Source organism: Panthera tigris, chromosome B2, assembly GCF_018350195.1.
Source record: "Panthera tigris isolate Pti1 chromosome B2, P.tigris_Pti1_mat1.1, whole genome shotgun sequence".
NCBI lineage: Eukaryota > Metazoa > Chordata > Mammalia > Carnivora > Felidae > Panthera > Panthera tigris.
Genome location: NC_056664.1, coordinates 106,381,387 through 106,402,679, shown reverse-complemented (window position 1 = coordinate 106,402,679; position 21,293 = coordinate 106,381,387). Strand labels below are relative to the sequence as shown.

Genomic DNA, 21,293 nt, shown 5'->3' with positions numbered 1-21,293 from the left:
CCCGCCCACCAGAACTTGCCTTTTTCTTTAGTGTCTGTACATTATATTCACTACTGCCTCATCCTACTCCTCTGATCTTTGGCGTTCTTCGTTTATCTCTCTTTATCCTAACCTCACCTTCTGCTTTTCTCTATAGATCCTCTCTCCCTACAGAATCCTTGCCCTCCTTATTCGCTATGTTCTGGTGCCTCTGCACACCTTCTCTCCAGCCCTGTTTTGTGCCTACATTCTGATTCTCTGACTTGAGCCACCTCCCAGACCATCCTCTCAGGTCAGCTCTCCCAGCAGAAACTTACAACAGGGGCACTACAGTTGGACTGAAATACGGTACCACTCTCTTTTTTCCAACCTCTTGATTCAAGGGATGGATGGGTTTTTTTCCGGCTCATGTTCTGGAGGCTTATGGTCCTTTTAACTCAGACCGCAAATCACTGTATTAGAATCAGCATTTATCGTAAGGGATTCTTTTTTTTTTTTTTAATTTTTTTTTAAAGTTTATTTTTGAGAGAGAGAGATTGAGAGAGAGAGAGAGAGAGAGAGAGAGAGAGAGACAGAGTATGAGCAGGGGAGGGGGAGAGAGAGAGAAGGAGACACAGAATCTGAAAGAGGCTCCAGGTTATGAGCTGTCGTCAGCACAGAGCCTGATGCGGGGCTTGAACCCTGAATGATGAGATCATGACTTGAGCCAAAGCCTGATGCTCAACTGGTGGAGCCACCCAGGTGCCCCTCTCTTAAGGGATAATGGCCAGGGAATTGCTGGATGCTTGTATCACTTACCCTGATGAGGCAGAGCAGAGCCACTCAGTTCAGGGACCTCTGTGGCTAGTCAAGGTCACTTACCCAGCAATCCCTACCCACCGTGTTGTTGTGAGCACTTACCTTATTTCTTCAATCACCATCTACTTCTTGAACTTACAGTTGAGGCATTCACAGCTTGGTCTCATTTATCCAAAATGCCCTGGCCCCTTCTTGTTTGCTTAACACAGGACTTTGGAATTTCTTTGTCCCTTTATGGCATCAACTCTTTTCTACGTAATTCTTTTAGCACAGAGGTCTAAAAGGATTTTGCAGAATTTTACTTTGAAGTCTATGCAGGAAATATTACTTTTAAGGACACTGGAAAAAATCTTCCAGAGTGAAATATTAATTATATCTGATATTTTTCTGGCCTTTGATGTAGAACGAAGACTGTCTTGTTTGCCTGGGACAAACAGCGCTTTCTCTCATCTCCTTTTTTTCCCAATAAACTCGAATTCCCTCGTAGCTTCTTATTTGTCTTAAGGTCAGAACACTGGAAATGTTTGTGATTTTGAAATGCAGGGTCTTTCTGAGACAAGGATGAAATTGTTACAATTTTGCAACTTGTCCTAGAAAAATAGAGGATTACAAGAATAAGAGTAATTGCAGGAATGATACTTATATGAACATTGAATCCAGGTTGCATGAATTGCACTTCGCAAACGATTGTGACCAACATTGCAAAGAAACTTATGACTCACTGAATTATTTTGATAGCAACAGAAATTACCTTGGGAGTCTCTGACACGTTAAGATTATTCTGTGTGTTATTTCTCACTAATTATAGGCCTCAAATTTTGCAATTCAAATGCTGTAAGCTTTGATGTGTCATGACCAGGGTAAGGCAAGGAGGACTTGATGCATCTTATAAAGTAATGAAATGCTATAGCATTTGTGCCTTTAGAGAAGTTTTAGAATATTCTGGTTATTATTTATAGTAATTAGTATTCATGGAGTGCTTTAGATGTTATATTGCAGGTGGAATTTAGTCCTCTATACCACTTCCTTACCTTCCTCCACAAAAATAAATGGTATAATGAATTTGATATCTAACATTCTCATGCATGGTTTACATGTGTATTATAAGTTAATTCATCTTTAAACAATATATACTATTGTGTCCCAAGTTTTGACATTTTATCTAAATGTAACATACTGTATAAATCCTCTTGCAACTTGTATTCTTTTTACTCTGTGTTCTGTTAAGATTTAGTCTATTGATTCACTGTAATTCCAGTTTATTTATTTAAATTTCTCTAGAGTATTCTTTTGTATGACTAGACCTCAAGTTATTTATCCATATTTCCTGTTGGTGAATATTTAGGTCATTTTGATGTTTCTCACCATTACAAACAGTGTTGCAATGAACATTTCTGGACATGTTTTCTTGGGCATATTTGAGAGGATTATTTAGGATGTACACCTAGGAGAAGAATTTCTGGATTTTTAGCTTTTCTTTCACTTTATTAGACAACTGTTTTATCAGGAAAACTTTTTAAAAATGTTTATTTATTTATTTTGAGAGAGAGAGAGAGTGAGCACACGTTGGGGAGGGGCAGAGACAGAGAGAGGAAGAGAGAATCCCAAGCAGGCTCTCTGTTAGGGCAGAGCCTGATGTGGGCTTGAACTCATGGACCATGAGATCATGACCTTAGCTGAAATCAGGTGATGCTCAGAAATAAAAGAGATGCTCGAAATAAGAGTTGGATGCTTAACTAACTGAGCCACCCAAGTGCCCCAGGAAGACTTTTGATTACAGGTTATAAGAAAGCTCGCTAACAGTTGTTTAAGGAAAAAGATTTAATTGCCCTATTTTGTTAGCAAAAGACCCAGCCACTTTTAATGCTCTCACTCTCGCTACCTTAGTGTGATGGCTTTATTCCTCTTGCTTGTCACCTCATGATCACAGAATGGCTTCTAGAACTCTAGTCATCACAGCCTCATTTCAGTGTTCCAAAAAAGAGAATAGAGTATGTGGGAAATGTGTTTGTTTGCTTTTTTTTGCTTTTGTTTCCCAAAGAGGAAAAAACCTTCTTAAGTTTTAGGGTTAGGCTGCTTTTAACTTAGGAGGAGGACATGGGTGAGGAGGACAGTGACACCTCTACCCCCGCCCCACCCTTGGATACTCTCATGTCCTGGGAACCAGGAGTTCCTCATCAGATCTCCCTTTACATTCCATTGGCTAGAATGGGTTTGCAACCCCTTGGTGTTAAGGAAATGGCAAAGCAAGTGTCTGGCAAAAGAATATGGGTTGGTTATGATCGGCTTAAACCATACACTATTCATACGCTGAGCCTCAGGATGTTACTGCCCTAAATTTTTTAGGGTTTGGTAGACAAGGAAGAAGAGTGAAATGTCTAATGTTTAGGCAATTAACATCCATCCACTTCCAAACTCTGAAGGGATTGTTCCGGTTGACATTCCCAAGAACAGTATCTGAGCATTCTTGTTGGGCCATATCCTTGGCAACACTTGGTAGTTTCTTTTATTTCAGCTTTTTTGAGGTATAATTGACCAATAAGATTGTAAGATAAATTGCCCTCATCTGGTTAAATTAACACATCCATTACTTCACACATTTATTATTGATTGATTGATGAGATTTAAGTTCTACTTTCTTAGCAAACTTCAATTACATAATACAGTGTTATCAACTATATTCACCATGGGTTTTTGAAGTTTTTTTTCTTTAATGTTTATGTATTTTTAGAGAGAGAGCATGAGCAGGGGAGGGTCAGAAAGAGAGGGAGGGAGAGAGAGTCCCAGGTAGGCTCCAAGCTGTCAGTGCTGAGTCCGACGTGGGATTCGATGCCGTGACCATGAGATCATGACCTGAGCCGAAATCAAGAGTTGGACGCTCAACTGACCTAGCCACCCAGGTGCCCATTCAGATGTTTTACATTACATTTACATTACATCCTCAGACCTATTCATCTTATAGCTGAAAGTCTGTACCTTTTAATCTCTCCCTGTTTCTTTCACCTCCCAGTCCTGGCAACCGCTTTCTACACTCTGTTTCTATGAGTTTTGACTTAAAAAAAAAAAAAAAATTCCTACAAATAAGTGATACCATGTAGTATCTGTCTTACTCTGTCTGGCTCATTTCACTTAGCATAATGCCCTCCAGCTTCATTCATGTTGTCACGAATGGCGAGATTTCCTTCTTTCTTATGGATAAATAATATTCCATTGTGTGTATGTATATATATGTCTATATCCATACATCCCTTGATGAGCACTTAGGTTGTTTCTGCCTCTTAGCTATTATATATAATGCTGCAGTGAACATAGGAGCAGAGATGATCTCTTCAAGATTTTGTTTTCATTTCCTTTCCAGAAGAGGGATTACCGGACCATGTGGTGTTTCTATTTGTGATTTTTTGAGGAAACTTCATACTGTTTTCCATAGTGGCTGCACCACTTTACATTTCCGCCAACAGTGCACACGGTTCTGTTTTTACCACATCCTCATCATCACTTGTTATTGCTTGTCTTTTATTATAATAACCATTTAACCAGTGTGAGGTGATATCTTATTGTGGTTTTGATTTGCATTTCCCTGATGATTCTTGATGTTGAGCACCTTTTCGTGTACCTGTTGGCCATTTGTATGCCTTCTTTTAAAAAATTATCGTTCAGGTCCCCAGCCCATTATTTTCACCAGATTGTGTTTTTGCTATTAAGTTGTGTGATTTCTTTATATATTTTTGGATATTAACCCCTTATCAGTCAACACTTGATATTCTCAGCCTTTTATTGTTTTTTTCAAAATGATGGGTATGAAATGATAATTTTTTTTAAACTTGGGATTTTGAGCATTTTGTCATACTGAGTTTTTAGTCCACTTGGAATTTATCTGTGGCATGTGGTCAGGATTCATTTTATCTGTCCTCCTCCTGTAGGGTAATTTGTTTGTTTAATATTGGGATTATCTCCGTGAATATCTGGCTAGAATTTATCTCCGAAAGTATTTGGGCCTGGTGTTTCTTTTTGAGATATATGTGTTAACCCACACAAACTCATACTCATATGTATGTAGATATCAGATATTTCTGTACATTATATGGACTGCATATAGATGATACACATGGAGTCTGTATAATTTGTTGTTATATTTTTCTAAGAATTCGTACGTTCCTTCTAATCTTGAAAACTTAGCATGACGTTTTTCATCACATTTTCAATTTTTTCATCTGCTGCCTTCGTGCCTATGCTCCTTCTTCATTATAAACACTCTTCATATATTTTTTCTTTCTACTTGAGCAACGTTGCCATAGATTTGTTTATATTATTGGTCTTTCCAAAGAAACAGCTTTAGTTTTATCGACTATTTTTGTCATATCTTTGTTTTCTTTTTGTTAGTTTCTTCTTGTATCTTTGTTAGCTCTTTCCTCCTGTTTTCTTAGTGTGTATTTTGTTGCCCTTCCCCAAACTTCTCTACCTGGAAGTTTCACACTTCAATTTTCTGTGTTTTCTTCTAATATGGGCTATCGATTTCCTGAAGAAAAGACTTTCGTTTCCTAGCTTGTGTAATTATTTTTTTTACAGATGTATTTTCTTACTCTGTGTATGTGTTATTTTTCCTATCATGGAAACAATAAGCCCTATATGTTCGGGAACAAAATAAATTAATAGGTAACAGATCCCAAGTGAGGCAGTGGCATTGCTCGGAGGCAGTATTTGCTTTCAGGTCACTGATGTTAGGAGCAGTCAGGCTCTCCTGTGTGTCCCTTGGTGTCCCTACAGGCAATATGCCACATTGAAGGGAAAAAGGTATCTGGCCAGGGTGTGTTAGTTTTTACATGCCAGGGATACTTCATGTATCTCTTTCATTGGTGTAATCCATCAGCACCATTTCCTCCTCTTTTCTTTCAGTTACTAGTTCCTTTACACTCCAAGCCTCAGTTATTAAAAAGGAATGAATTATCCCCAATGCACTCCAACTCTGAGGGGAGTCAGAACCTTCTGTGACTCTCTTATCACAAGCATTATAATTCATGCTGTCTTCTTGGGGGTTTTGGCTTCAAGGAGTTCTTCAGTACAAGACAACAAGCACATGTTAAATAAGCACCAGGTGGACAACAGGTTGGGGTATAAAGATAATAAAGTGTTGATAAGTGCTGAATTATGTCCCCTCAATACTTATATGTTGAAGTTCTAACCCCCAGTACATCAGTCAGTGTCTGGATTTGGAGACAGGATCTTTAAAGAGGTGACTGCAGTTAAATGAGATCACTGAGGAGGGCCCTAAGCCAATCTGACTGATGTCCTTATAAGAAGAGTGGATTAGGACACAGACAACACAGAGGAAAGACCATGTAAAGGCACAGAGAGAAGATGGCTATCTACAAGACAAGGATAGAGTCCCTCAGAAGAAACCAACCCTTCTGACACCTTAATCTTAGACTTCAAGCTTCCAGAGCTGTGAGGAAACAAATTCTTGTTATTTACGTTTCTCAGTCTGTGGTACTTGTCACAGCAACCCTGACAAACTCATACAGGCGGATTCTGTGCGGCGAAGGCTTTTATATTCAGTAAGGGAAAATGCATGCTCAGGAATAATTTCAATGCAAAGGCAGAGTATGAGTAACCACTGTTTCAGAAGGATAAAAATGGTGCAAGGAAGGAGAGGTCACTTGTAGCTGTGGGAATCTGGGACAGTTCTCTGCAGGCAGTGGTCTTTGAGCTGAGCCTTATAGATGACACGGGAAAGATGGACATTCCAGATGGAGGAAACGACATGAGGGAGCCCAGAGAAAAGCCCAGAGTCTTTTAGAAGAAAATAGTATCCTGTAACAAGTTCTGTCTCAGTTTAGTTGCAGCTCCCAAAAGTTAGAATCAAAGGAATTGATGGCACATACCTGTTTGTTCAAAGTTAAGTTTCCAGACCACCTTCATAGGACTTTCAGAGGAGGTTGGCAAAAAACCAGTTCTGCATCTCTTGGCACCTTACACAATTGGAGGATGTACAAAAGATTAGAATTTACATACAAAAGATTATTGTTGGCAAGAGATTAGAAATCTGACAGTTAATTTCTTTGGAGAAAGTTGTGGGAGTACTATGGCAGCCCTTCTCCCCTCTGGAAGTATTTCCTTTCCTCTTGAGCCAATTAAAAGGGAACTTTAAGGACACTACTCAGAGATGTGCCCACTGGATTCTGTAAGGATGAGAGGCTGCTACTGGACCCGTGACTGGAAAATCCTAAAGTCAAAGTCTATGACTGGAAAATTGTGTAGGGAATGGAAGTTGTTGGGACAAAGGGTACTTGAGTGATTATTCCCTGGGTTAGAAGTGGCCACAATGGAGAGAGAGTTAGTCTGCCCAATAGTCTTCTTAAAGCAGGCTGTGACCTTAACAGAAGGAGTGGATTCCCAAGTCCCAGGGGTTGAGGGAAGACATTGGATGGAGAAAAAAATCATCCCTGTCTCAGGAGTAATGGAGGGATATATTCCAGGTGGAGCCTCCATAGATCCATAAACACACACCAAGAGAAATACCAGCTTTAAACCTCTTCCAGCTGGAGGAAACCAGTGCCAGGTTCCTTGCCACCAGTGAAGGCAGTAACTGTCCTGCTCCTACCCTTGTCTCTCCCTGGGTCCCCTTCTGTGAGGATCCAGGATTAGCCCCATGAACAGAGGACAGAGAGGCATGGTCAGAAGCTCAGATACAGTAAAAAAAAGAAGCCATCATGCTCTCTTTTCCCATAGCATCAGTTTGGAGCAGCCTTAATTGGGGAAGAGAGGCTTTGAGTGAGATTTGGAGTTCTATGTGTGACTCAACAGTTTACTGGAATGAGGCTATTATTAGGACTCCTGTTGACCACAGAACTTTTCATTATTCACAGGTGAGCTGCCTGAAACCTCACTGAGGATAGTGACGAGTGCCCCAGAGCAGGTGGGATGGGCTATGAGGGGAAGGAACCAGGTTGTCTTCTGATTGTGTCCTATGAATCCTGCTCATTCAGTGTAACAGCTACAGTGGTTTAGTTTGACATAAGAAGCAAAAAGGGGAATAGGGGAAAATACTGCTCTAAAGGTAACGAAAACTTTATGTAGGATTTTATGTAGGACTATAATGCTGTCCTGATCATTTAGAATTTATTCTGGAGACAACAGGAGAAATTAAAGATGGAGCAGAAATAGGGGCTCCTGGGTGGCTCAGTCGATTGAGCATCCAACTTTTTATTTTGGCTCAGGTCATGATCCCAGGGTCGTGGAATCAAGCCCCACGTCGGGGCTCCACACCGAGTACGGAACCTGCTTAAGATTCTCCCTGTCTCTCTCTCTCTCTCTCCCTCTGTCCCTCTCCCCATTAATGCTCTCTTTCTCTAAAATAAGAAAAAATTAATAATAATAATAAAAAAGATGGGACATAACGAGAGTAAAGTGATCAGAGCTTCAGGCAGGCTAATGTGAAGACAAGCCATGGTGTACTTAGCAGAGGAATGCAGAGTACCCCACCCCTCACCATTTTCCTGCCAGATGCCCTAACTCCATGTTTCCAGGACTCACTTATGACCTGTACACAGGACCCAAAAGGGGAAGCTGAAGCCAAATTATAACCCAGAGAGTCTCTTTGGCTTATCTAGTATTATCAAAATTGTCTCCATACATAACTAGCCTTTAATTTTACTTAAAGTACAAAACAGAACTCTAGGTTTGTCAAAAGTGAACACTGTATTGTTAAAAAAAATTATATATATATATATATACACATATATACACACATACACATATATGTGTGTATGTATATGCATATACATATATTTATCTTATATGTATATTGTATGAATGTATTTATATTTATATATGTGTATATATATTTTATATATATATGAAAAAAATCATAAGGAAAAGCAAAAATGATTTGTTTAAAAGTCAATATAGTTGTTACCTCTGGAAGGAAGGAAGGGGACCATAATCGGGGAGGGACAATGTTAAAGACATAATGAGATTAATTGGTAGGACATTAAATATATTAAATATTGTTAAATTAAAAGTATTAAATATAAGAGGGCATAGAATAAAGGCCCAAGTAAAAGAGTTAATCTTTGAGATAAGCAAGGAAACTTTATCTTTTATAAGTAATGATGGAAAGGATGTCTTTACAAATTGAGAACATAGGGGAGAAGATTGAAGAAATTCAATCAGTCATTTCGGTAAAGTGGAGTAAAGGTCATCTGCTGAGAGTCCGAGGAGCAGTGGGTGGTTGGGTGTCAGGCCCCCAGGGTCTGCAACACAGTTGTTGCTCAATAAATGTGTGTTGAATGAATGCTGATTAAGAGTATTTTTTAAAAAATTAGAATAAACACTGCTGGTCATTTGCTAGGAAACAAACCATGAAAGAATATAAGAATAAAAGAACACTTGGACAGCTCTGTAGGTTCAGTTGAGGTTAGTAGCATAAATCTATTGTAGTAAAGCCAACTGGCAACCCAAGAGTTCTAGAGAAGAAAGAAAATAGTGGGCTTGGAAAAGAAGGAGTAACAAAAGGGAGGCATTCTAGGGGGTTAGTAAAGGCATAATAGAAAAGGCCAGTCATGGGATCAGGCTGGCTAAAGAGGGAAATGAAGCAAAGAGGGAAATGAAACCAGCCTTAGAGGTTGAGGGACTAAAGTTCCCCTCTTCTGAAGTTTCTCTCTTTACTGGCTCTTTCCCAACACCATGCAAACTTGCTGTATTTCTCTCATCTTTAAACAAAACAAAGCCTACACTTGACCTCAGTTCCGCTGCCAGCTACTGCCCCATTTCTCTGCTCTACTTTGCAGCAGATGCCCTTGAAAGAGTCTCCTATATTTACTGTCTTAAATTTCCCTTTTCTCATTCTCTTCTAAACCCATTCCAGTCAGGCTTCTTTCCACTGAAATACTCGAGTCAATGTCACCAGTGACCTCCATTTAGCTAAATACTCTAATCAATTCACAATTCTGATTTTACTAGAGCAATCAGCAGCATTAGACATAGTTGGTCACTTCCTCCTGCTTGACACAATCTCTTCACTTGGCTTCTAGGGCACCATACCTTTGGTTTTTTCTCCCACCTCTCTGGCTGCTCCTTCCTCCCTCTCCTATGGCGGCCCTCCTCTTTTCCCTGACCTGTTAACCTTGGAATATCCTAAAGTTGAATCCTCATTCCTTTTCTCTTCATTATCTGTACTCCTTGGCATTGCTATCCTGTCCCAAGACTTTAACCACCACCTATGCCTCCCAAATGTCTATCTCCTGTCTAGAACTCTTTGTTGAAATTCAGACTTGTACATCCATCTTTCACTCAACATAATAGATATCTCAAACTAATTTTTGTCCAGAACAGAACTTCTGATTATCCCTCCCTGCCCTACTCCTGCATCTGTTCCACCCATAGTCTTCTACTTTTCAGTTAATGTCAGCTCCATCCTTCCATCTGTTCAATCCAAAAGTCTTGGTGTCCACTTTTACTCTTTTTGGATACTGTAAATCCAATCCATTGGCACTTCCTGTAGGTGCTTTCAAAATATATCTAGAAGCCAACCGTTTCTCACTACACCCATTACTAGTACTCTGAGCCATCATATTTCACTTACACAATAGAATGGAATGCCCAGAATATCTTGTCTTGCTTGTATCTGTTTACTTCCCATCATCTCTCCCCACCTCAGTCTATTCTCAACATAACAGTCAAAATGGTTGAAAATGTATTAGATCGTGGGGCATCTGGGTAGCTGAGTTGGTTGTGTTTGACTCTTGATTTCAGCTCAGCTTATGATCTCACAGTCATGGGATTGAGCCCCATATTGGCCTCGCGTCGGGCTCCGCACTGACAGCACAGAGCCTAGTTAGAATTCTCTCCCTCCCTCTCTCTCTGCCCCTGCCCCACTAGCGCTCTCTCTTTCTCTCTCTCTCTCTCTCTCTCTCTCTCTCAAAAATAAATAAATAAACTTAACATAAAAAGTATATTAGATCTTGACATTCTTCTGTTTTAAAACCTCCAATAGCTTTCCAACATATTCCGAGTAAAAAGCACAGTCCCTCCAATGACCTATGACATCCTCCACAATCTGTCTCAAATTACTCCACTGAGCTCATCTTTACCACTCCCTTTACTTTCAGTTTTACTGTACTTCTTGTTTTTTTTAAAGTTTACTTATTTTGAGAGAGAGAGAGTGCGTGTGAGAAGGAAAGGGCAGAGAGAGGGAGAGAGAGAGAACCTCAAGCAGGTTCCATGCTGTCAGCACCAAGCCCAGTGTGGGGCTTGATCTCATGAACTGTGAGATCATGACCTGAGCCAAAAGTAGGATGCTTAACTGACTGAGCCACCTAGACGCCCTGCATTTCTTATTATTCCTACAACACACTTGTCTTGCTCCTTACTTCAGGCCTTTGCCATGGCTGTTCCATGGCCTCAAATGTTCTAGATCCCACAAGGCTGACTCCCTTACCTCATCCATGTCTTTGTTCAAATGTCAATATTTGATTTAAAATCACACAAGTGGTATGCTGGTAAATGTTTATCAGATGCTCTTCTGGGAAAAAAGAAGCTGAACTATGTCTCATTTGCACATTTTCATGGTACAAATGTTCAGGAATTTCAAGTTACCAACGTGATGTCACTGAATTGATATAGCTGAATGTGGCTCTGGCAAAGAGAAGCCACATCAACTCTCAAGAGCTGGTGCAAGATGATTGCTTCACCCCACCGAATGCAACCCTCTCTCCCTGCCATTCCTTGATCCCTCTTAGTGTGCCCTATTTTTTCCAGAGCATGTATCACCTTCTCACATAACATGTTACTCATTATTATGTCTATTGTTTACTATCTACCTTGGGATACCATACCCTCCAAGGTATTCTTGTCTGCCTCGTTCACTGATGTCTTGTCAGAACAATGCCTAACACAGAGTAGGGTATTAATACACTGAATGAATGGACTTCCTAATGAGGGGTTATAGTACAGATACAGCATTGATTGACTAGGAGAATGTATAGGACAGAGAGCAGTGGTCAGACTTGATGATAGGAGTATTCAGGACAGGTGTGGTCATGCTAAGGAAGGGCTAAAACGGAATGAAATGGAATCGATGCCTTTGGATGTGAGAATACTGTGAAGTTAGGGAGTTCTGAAAAGCTGTCACCTACATGTAGTTTTATTTTTATTTTTGAGAGAGAAAGAGGGTGCAAGTGAGCGAAGGTTGGGGGGAGAGAGAGAGAAAGAGAGAAAAACAGGGCTCACACAAAGCAGGGCTTAAATTCACCCAATATGGGTCTCAAACTCATGAACCATGAGATCATGACCTCAGCCAAAGTCAGATGTTTAACAACTGAGCCACTCAGGTGCCCTACCGTCATGTAGTTTTAGAACCAATCTCTTTTCTTGGCAGTAAATCTTGGAAACATGGTTAGAAACCTCAGGGCTTTTTGAGATTGAATATCAGCCTGCTTGTTTTGAAGCTCTAAATTTAACTTAAAGAACATTATTTCAGAATATATCATTATTATCAGTTTGAACAAAAAGAATAATGTGCATTGAAAATGAACAAAGGGAATTTATAGATGTGCACTTACTAAAGAGAGAGAATTCTTCATAGTTTTGGGAAATTCTTTGCTGTCACTTTTCTTTGAATAATCTGCCCTTGAGACTTACTTTTAACAGTGAACATGTTAATGTGACACATTCTTCACATCCTGATCCAGGGCCTTGAACATCTGGATTTTTCTCCTTTCTTACAATTTAGCAATTACATTTACACTGGAGCTTCTAATAAAACTTTTTTCCTAATGTACCACAGAAATCCATTTCTTCTCCATACATGCAGTGACATAGGACAATGCCAGCAAGTGTGTGGTTTCTGTGAGTTCTAAGCCTAACCAGCAATTAATTGCCATGCCTTTCTGAAACTCAATGTTTTACTGTTATTACACTTGGAGATAATCAGCCTCTGCCTACATTGCCCTTGATTTGAAAGCTACTTAGCCAATTAACAGCAGTCTTGAAGTCTTTATAGGAATGTTTCCTAGGGGAAGTTGTTCTCATTTATTCAATTTCTCCAAAGGATAGCTTTCATGAATGACATAAAGGTTGAGTGCCATTTATTATTCTCCTCTGATGTATTGTTGGCTTTACTGTTTGGATACAGGGCAGTCAGGATAGAAAATATTGACGTTCTGTCTACTTAATTTTATCTATTTAAAATTTTTTAAAATTTCATACCCAATGTAAATTTCCACAATCAGAAAAGAAGACCAGAACACAGATGATAAATGTAAGTGCTGATTCTTGGCACTCAGTGAGTGCAAACCTCCCCGAGCATCTCCAGAAGGACAGTGCATTGGAGATCTCCCGAAGAATCATTTTCTGCAGCTGTTTATTTTGGCCTTGTGAGAGCTTTGGCATGCAGAGTGTGGGTTGCGGTGGGGTGGCTGCTGTCAGCAATGTGACTGCTGTGAATTCCCTCCCTGACTTGGAATTCTCCTCGCCCAGACCAAGAGAGGCAAGAGGCAGGTCTGAGTGGGTTACCCTCTGCCCTTTGCCCTGATGGCTGCCAGATGTTTCCATGTTGCTCACTGCCCAGCTCACTTGTCCCTAACCCACTAGCTACCTGATGGTTCCTCACGAGATTTTCATCTCCAAGGTGGGACTCTGCTGGCCTGAGCCATGCTGATGAGACCCAGGCCACAACTTCAGTTCTGTCCGCTGGCCGGTTGCCAGCCCAGTACACGTCCTTGTCACATTGTGGACAAAACCACAGATACTACTGGGTCAGTCCAAACTAATTCCCCCACACTCTTCTAGAAAACAAACAAAACCTTAAGGTCCTTGCTTCAATGATAATTTCAGTCAACAAATATTAATTTGAACACCTCATTCTGGCATCTGCCCTTCTGAGGCTTATGTGGGGAGTCAGGAAACCATAGTACAAAAACCAAAAAAACAAAAAACACACCCAACAAAAGAGAAGTTGTACAGAGTGCTGAATGCTACAAAGAAAACATGGTGGGAACATATATCTGAGAGAACAAGGCCCCTCAGGGAGCATAAAGAAGGTAGCCAGGGGTTCAATTAGAATACAGTGACCTCACATTTAAATGTTATGTGCTCCTGGAAGCCAAGAATTATAGCACTTCTTGATACAGTGAAATCCTACTGCACAAACGTCAGGCTTTTGTTCATGAAAACAGTCACGTGAGAAGATGGAAATGGTAAGAGGTAGAATGTAAGTTTTAAATTAGGACTAGCCAGAGGAACTACATTCTAAAGGAAAACATAAATATGGAAAAGCACAGCTTCAGGCGAGGAATTTTAATGACTTCAAGCCCCACCTTTTCCCCCCAGTGAGGTGAATGTAAGCGTGGAACCGACAGAGGCAGGCCTGTGCCATCTCTGTGTGGGCACAGACTGTGCATGATGCCTGCTGGCTCCCAGGTGCTGTGTTGCTCACAGCCCCAGGCTGTTCTCCAGGAGCAGTGCTCATGCTCTGTGTCACTTGACTGTTACATTCAGACACTAGAGCCAGGTGTCTCTAGGACAGGTGTCTCTAGGTCCTCCCCCAGGACAACCAGTCCAGAGGCTGACCGGTCGTCTCTGAACTGGCCCAAGGCGATAAGCTCTGTACCAAGGATGATGATAAAGTGAGTTTGTTAATCAGATTCCCTCTCATGCTCTCTCTTGCTGGAATTAAAACTGGGAAATATGGTAGCAGGAGAAAAAGCAAGAAAGCCGAGGCCAAGAGAGAGGCTGAGGCACATTAATGCTGAGCACTGGAGGGAAAACCATCCTTCCTCAGCCGCTGTTGAGGGGTAGCAGGAACTAGCAATATCTCCTCTCCCCAGCCCCTCTTCTCCCTCTAGCCTTTCAGTGGCTCTGGCTGACTCTAGCTGCCAGTATCTGTGTCTTTGAGTCTAAAGGCCTTATTTGCAGAATCTATAGGCTAGAAGTACCAGGAAATCAGCACCTCTCAAGAATAGCCTTCAATCAGTGGCTCCCGGGAGTCGATTTATAAATACTACCCCAGGTCCTTTGCCCCTGGGGTAGGATACATCTGGGTTTCTGTTTTGCACCATTTCTTCCAGTTTCCCTGCCAGATGAAGCTTCAGTCACCTGCTGTCATAGTGGCTTAACCAGACATCCTTTATTGCCTGCCTACTACTCTATTCTCTTCCCTATTCCTCTGCAAGTATTTCCTGTACCTCCCAAATAAAGTATTCGCATATGAATTCTTACCTCAGATTCTGCTTCCCTCAGGAGGCAAGAAGGTGACTTTTAGATACTGAATCTTGAACACCAGTTGCCAAACTCCTCCTGGGTGGCTGTGCCTGGCGTCTTGGAGCTTTTTCCTTTTACCAGGTGTGTCCTTACTCAGCAAGTGGCCATTACTAGTGACCAAAAGAACCTCAATTCTCAAGGCAGGAAACAGGTGTTTAGGGAAGGAAGAAATTTAGTGGGTTCTATCTTACAGATAGACCCATATCCTCCTTTAGGAATATTTTTGGTAAAGATTTGTTTCATGCTAGGATGTTTTGTCAAAGCAAAGGCTGATTTCTAGTCAAAATATTTAATTGGGTCTTCAAAACTTCCTATCTCTGTGAAAATGTACCGTGATTGACTGCCGTGTGAACACTGACACCGTTAAAGATAGGAGGTGACTATCCTAGTACAATCTGTGCGTGACATTGTTTTGGAAAATGTTAGTAACCTATGATATTGGGGGAAAATTTTTGGAGTAATACATGGTTGGTTGCGGAATTCTTATCTCTGATAGATTCTACTTAAAGAAGGCTGGAAGGGGCGCCTGGGTGGCTCAGTTGGTTGAGCGTCCGACTTTGGCTCAGGTCACGATCTCACAGTTTGTGAGTTTGAGCCCCGTGTCGGGTGCTGTGTTGGCAGCTCAGAGCCTGGAGCCTGCTTCCGATTCTGTGTGTCTCTCTCTCTGCCCCTCCCCTGCTCATGCTCTGTCTCTCTCTCTCCAAAATAAATAAACATTAAAAAAAATTAAAAAAAAAAGAAGCTGGAAGACTAGGTGCTTATATTATATTCATTCTGAAGAGAAAATGTTTCTCCACAAGTTGAATCTAGACCAATTTGTGTGTGTGTGTGTGTGTAGTGATTACACTATGATACATTCATATCATAAAATATTATGTTCAGGATGTCAAAAAGTGCAAAAGACCTTAAAATGTGTAAAAATAACTGCTGAGTGTTCTGTGTAACACACCCTTCCACATTATGTCCACCTTCCATTATCTCTGAGACATTTTGTACTCTAAGTTGTAGAAAATAATAATAATGCAAATGATTGTTGTCTGTAAAAATGCAAATGAGCAGTGGCACGTGCAATTGATTATTGCCCTGCAGATCTTGACCAGTTTTGCAGGCAAGTTAAGTTCATTTCAGCATCTCAGCACTACTTGTTTTTATTTTATAATAACATGAGAGTCGTTATTTTACCCTTTAAAAAAATTGTCCTTAGACAATGAGATGTAGGTGAAGGAAAAAAAAAAAACAAAACAAGTTGTGCATTGGCATGAATTAATTAATGAAGGTTCCAAAGAGTAGGGGTCTTGTCTGGAAATTATTGGGAGGTGGGTTCAGAGCCAGAGGACCATCTTTAGGGTGAAGACTCCTCACGTGGAGCTAAGCATACAGGCCTTGGAAGTAAGCAGACATAGGTCCAAATTCGGATTCCACAATTTACTAGCTGTGTGGTTTTGTGTAAAACTCTTAATGCCCCTAAACATCAGTTTCCCCCTTAGTAAAACAGCAATATCTTAGGCCACTTGAAGGATTAAATGAATCGGTGCATGTTACCCTTCATGGTACCTACATGTATGAGTATGTAGTAACCCTAACTATAACAAAATATATCCCCATGTGAATTTTCAGAATGGTAAAAAAAATAAAAGTTAAGAGTAGGTGTGGGAAGGCCAGGGCCAACCAGGGCCAGTCATGGCCAGAGAGATACAGGGCAAGCTGTGAGCATCAGGTAGGGTAGCAGGTGGTGGGCTGGACAGAGGGAAGTCAGCAATTACCAGGAGAGCAGTTGAGAGGCTTTGGAGGAGAAGGAAGCAACCAGTGTCCTTTCTTACTCTAAAGAGCCCAGTTCTGGAGTTCTCACACAGATTGCAGGGGCTGTAGGAGCCAGATTCAGAAGTTGGGCAGAGAAGCCATGTAGAGCAGAGAACTGAGAGAGTCTGCACTTGGGTTTTGGCATCAAGTCTGAGGTCTTGCTGGAGAGGCCAGAAGAGCCAAAGGTATGAACTGGGAAGCAGGGCTTGCAGGTAGACTGGAGAGTTCACGGCGTCAGAGTCACCCCTGTCTACTCAGACCAAGGTAGGTGGCAAGCCCTCCCACCCTTCACTGTAAACTGTGAACGTTGGACTTTGATTCCCTGAGGCCCCTCCAACCCAAAGATCAGTAAGAGTGGCACGTGTGCACACATACATGAATGTGCGTGCACACACACACACACACACACACATGCACACACCCGTGCACTCACAGAGCTTCTGAAGGTATCAGCAAGAGGCAGCCATGATGTAAATTATACCTGACGGGAGTGGCAGCAGCAGCAGCCACTGACTTTTAAACCCAGAATCCGGGTTTAAGTAGCTTGATTTCTTCTCCTCAGTGTTTTGAGGAAGTACAGATTTCTCACAAAAGAGGAAGGTGTGAACGTGTAAACGGGAGGCATATTGTTGGACAAAATGGCACAGAAGTCCCCAGAACACCATCACTGTTTCACTGCTGGGAGCCTTTTTCACTAGATGTATCTACCTGATTGCTTCTCCTTCATCTTTTTTTTTTTTTTTTTTTTTTTGATAGTAGGGTTGGAAAATTCATATAGCATACAGCAGCGCATGTACCTCCCAAAATATAGTTTTCTGTTTAGCTGGGCAAATCCTCCTGCCAGGCTCTCACTTTTTGGAGGAAGGTGAAGTGGGAACTCCCATCTGGCCAGTTAAATATATATTCTAATTGCTTTTAATGATCTAACTTGCTCTTTTACATATCAATACTGCATCTTTTAGATTTCTTTCCCAGTCCCTGCTCTTCCCAAGGCAGTAACTATGATCAGATATGGATGTGACTTTGTGGGTTGGAAGAGGGCTTTGGGCCCATAGACATAGATCTCTTGGGCCTTTTAGACTTCGCAAAGTCCTCCAGGTATCCCTTCAGTCACAGGGCTCTGTTGGTATCTGCAGCTGAAGCCTGAGGCTGGTGATCTGTGGCCTGTTCCCTTGGCTTCGCAGGGCCTGGTGGTCTTCACTTGCAGACTGGACCTCACTTCTCTTGCTGCTACTGTGAATCCCTTTGTGTCTTAGCTGAGTTCTGCATTTGGCCTCTGGTTTACGTTGTCCATGCCATGGCCTCTGTGCAGAAGTAGCCCCACCATTTCTTCTTTGATCATCATGGCAGTTACCTTTCAGCCACAGAGGAAGAGAGGGGCCTCCGGAGACTAATCAGAGCACCCTCCCTGAGTGTGGGTGCCTGCTGTTTGCTTGGGGTCATCCTGCTTGTCTCTTTCTGGAGTTCTAATGGGGGAATAGGGCATAAGATCCCCCTGCTTTCCATTTCTCCTCAACTAGCAGGACCCGCTTCTTTGGAATTTTGTTTGAAGAGAAGTCAGAACATACTTGACGAAGTGTTTGGTTTCTGGACTTCCATCTTTTTTGCCTTCCTTCTCTCCACTGGACTGGACGGAGTGGATCTTCCACTTCCCTTTAGTGTCCGTTTGGAATTTCTCTTGTTATTTCCTTCTTTCCTAGAACAGCAAGTCTTGCCACCTACTTATCTTCTCCCAGCCAAACGTTAACTAGGACTCCTGAGGCCAAAGTACGTTAATTAACATCACAAAGATGTGTCCCTGCATTCATTCATCTAATCATCAGGACACCCTTTACACCTCTGCATGTGAGGCACCAGGCTGACATAAGAGACACAAACAGGAGAAAGACTCTCCCTCCTCTCAGCAAGCCCTGTAGCCTGGTAGAAGAGACAGACATAAAAATGAGTAACCATAGTCCAATACAGGTGGTTCTAGGGTCAGGATAAGAAGATGCAATAGGGCACCCAGGAAGGGGTGGGTGACCCTGTGTGGATCTGAGTGGTTCTGGGAAGGCCCAGCAAAGATGACAGTTTAGAGGAACTAACCACTGAGCAAAGAAGTGTAATCCCCCCACAGGGTCAGTAGACCAGGCTGGAAAGAAAGTGCTGGACTGGAGAACAGCAAGGGTGGGAGGTGTGGTAGAAGGAAATGGTGGGGGAAGGGGGTCTGGCACCAGTTTATGAGTTTGAGGCTGAAGAATTTGGACTTAATCACATGGGTAGTGGTTTTCTGTGGGAGTGACATGTCTGTGCATGGTGTAGGACACAGATCTGTGGGGGGCCTGCAAGCACGTTTGGGAAAGGGGCGTCATGTTGCGTCTGCTCCTGAGCCTGTTCCACACTGCGGTTGCTTCTCTCGCTACTCTGCTTCTTCCTACCGCTACTGATGACTGCTGCCGGTCACTGCCTGGAGCGCCAGGATTACTGTGCTACTTGGCACAATGATGCTACTTCTACATTGTCATCAGCTGAGAGGTGAATGTGGATGCCATACTCTTTTTATTTCCCTCAACACCGTCATGCAGGCCATAAAGACATATCAGACTATCGAAGGGTTAGGGTGATGTAGAAGGTTGACGTTAGAGCAAGAAATCTACTTGGAGTTGAATACGGGTTTAAATCCCATGATCTGCAATTCTTACTGCCAGAAACCTCTGAAAGCTGATTAAAAATGTTAGGACTCACCCACAAAGGCTCCACTCTGTGATATCACTATTTAGTTATGCTTTCTGGAGCCGTTTCTGGCCACGAGGCTGAATACACTCTAAGAGAATGTCAGAGTTAACATCAGTGTGCCAGGAGCTCACATCCACAGGGAAATTAGAGCCCAATGTGGCTATAGGATTCTGGATGAAGCAGTAACATGCTAACGACGAAACAGTTTCCTAGAAACAAAGAAAGACCAAGACAGGGTGCTGCCAGGAGAAATAAAAGAGCAAGAGCCTTTTTCTAAGGTGCCTGAGAAATAAGGGCCTTTTTGCTGTAGAATTTAATCTCAGAGCAGAATTTGTAAAAAAAAAAAATTTTTTTTTAACATTTATTTATTATTGAGAGACACAGGGCATGAGCAGGGGAGGGGCCGAAAGATGGAGAGACACAGAATCTGAAGCAGGCTCCAGGCTCTGAGCTGTCAGCATAGAGCCCGATGTGGGGCTCGAACTCACAAACCACGAGATCGTGACCTGAGCTGAAGTCAGAGCCCAACCAACTGAACCACCCAGGTGCCCCTGAGAGCAGAATTTATTTTTACCACCAGATAGCCTTCTGTTGGCAGAACTAAAGGCATTTATTTCAAGCAGCTGTCTCTTACCATTGTAGGTGAATCTTTCTCAGCAGCAAAAGTCCACACTGGGGATTAGGCAAAGATAAGGTTAAAGAACTCATTTAGGGCATAAAGGTGTAGGCCTTAAATGACAGACTTAGTAAATATAAACTGTAATAATGAGTTTTTAAATTTTTTTAAACGAAGCATACAAATACAGTCAATTCTCATTGTTTGTGGCAGTGATGTTCTAGAAGTCTCTGGTAATGCTGAATTGGCAAATACTGAGCTTGTCCTTCTAGGGGAATATTCAGGGTTGTGAGTCCGGTCACAACACATTCATCAGCCGCTCAATACGTAACTTTGTTTAGTGTGTGTTTCTGTAAAAGACACCTTATTTAATGTATATTGTTGGTTGATAACATTGAACTCACAGCCAGCAGCACTGTAATTCATGCCTGAATGAAGCTTATCTAACACACATATTTCCTCCACAAGGCACATCACTTGTTGTGTTTAAGAACACTACAAAGCTCTTCAGTACTACACATAGGGACCATTTTAAACAGTGAAGTCACCAACAAAAAGCACAAAAATGTAGAAACTGTGGCACTAAATACACTGCAAAAGGGTACTCACGTATACCATGAGCCTTGACTTCAGCTGGGAACATGCATGTCAAGTGACTCCAATTTTTCACCATTCTGTGCATGTTCATGACTGTCTCTGAGAGCATTGGGAACACTGGTTTGGGGGGTATGAGTAAATTTTAGCCATTGGGCAAATTCGCAAATACTGACTCTGAGAACACTAGGGATAACTACATGAGCTTGTGTTTGTTTGTTTTTTTTTAAGTTTTTATTTATTTAAGTAATCCCTATACCCAACGTGGGGCTTGAACTCACGACTCCGAGATCAAGAGTCACATGCCAGCCAAGCGCTCCAGACTTTGTGTTTTCAAAAGAGAAATTCTGGTGGCAGTGTCATGAAAAACCTAAAGGAAGTGTTGCTTTAGGCAGACTATTCCATGTGTGATATGTTGTTTGGGACATAGGTGAAAGAAAGAAAAGAAACCCCCTGGAAGGCTCCCATGTAGTTTGTAGGCTCCCAATAATTTGCTCCCTGCAAATTATTTCAAAGCTAATCAATACCTAAC

General features: G+C 41.7%; 1 long non-coding RNA gene across 1 annotated transcript; it reads right to left on the bottom strand.

The window, feature by feature from the left end:
• Nucleotides 1-1,019: 1,019 nt before the first annotated feature.
• LOC122238724 lies at nucleotides 1,020-7,370 on the bottom strand. The gene is made up of 3 exons (XR_006217839.1): nucleotides 7,285-7,370; nucleotides 6,660-6,746; nucleotides 1,020-1,367 (listed from the first exon to the last, which is right to left on the bottom strand). It is a non-coding gene; the product is annotated as an uncharacterized LOC122238724 (long non-coding RNA).
• Nucleotides 7,371-21,293: the final 13,923 nt, after the last annotated feature.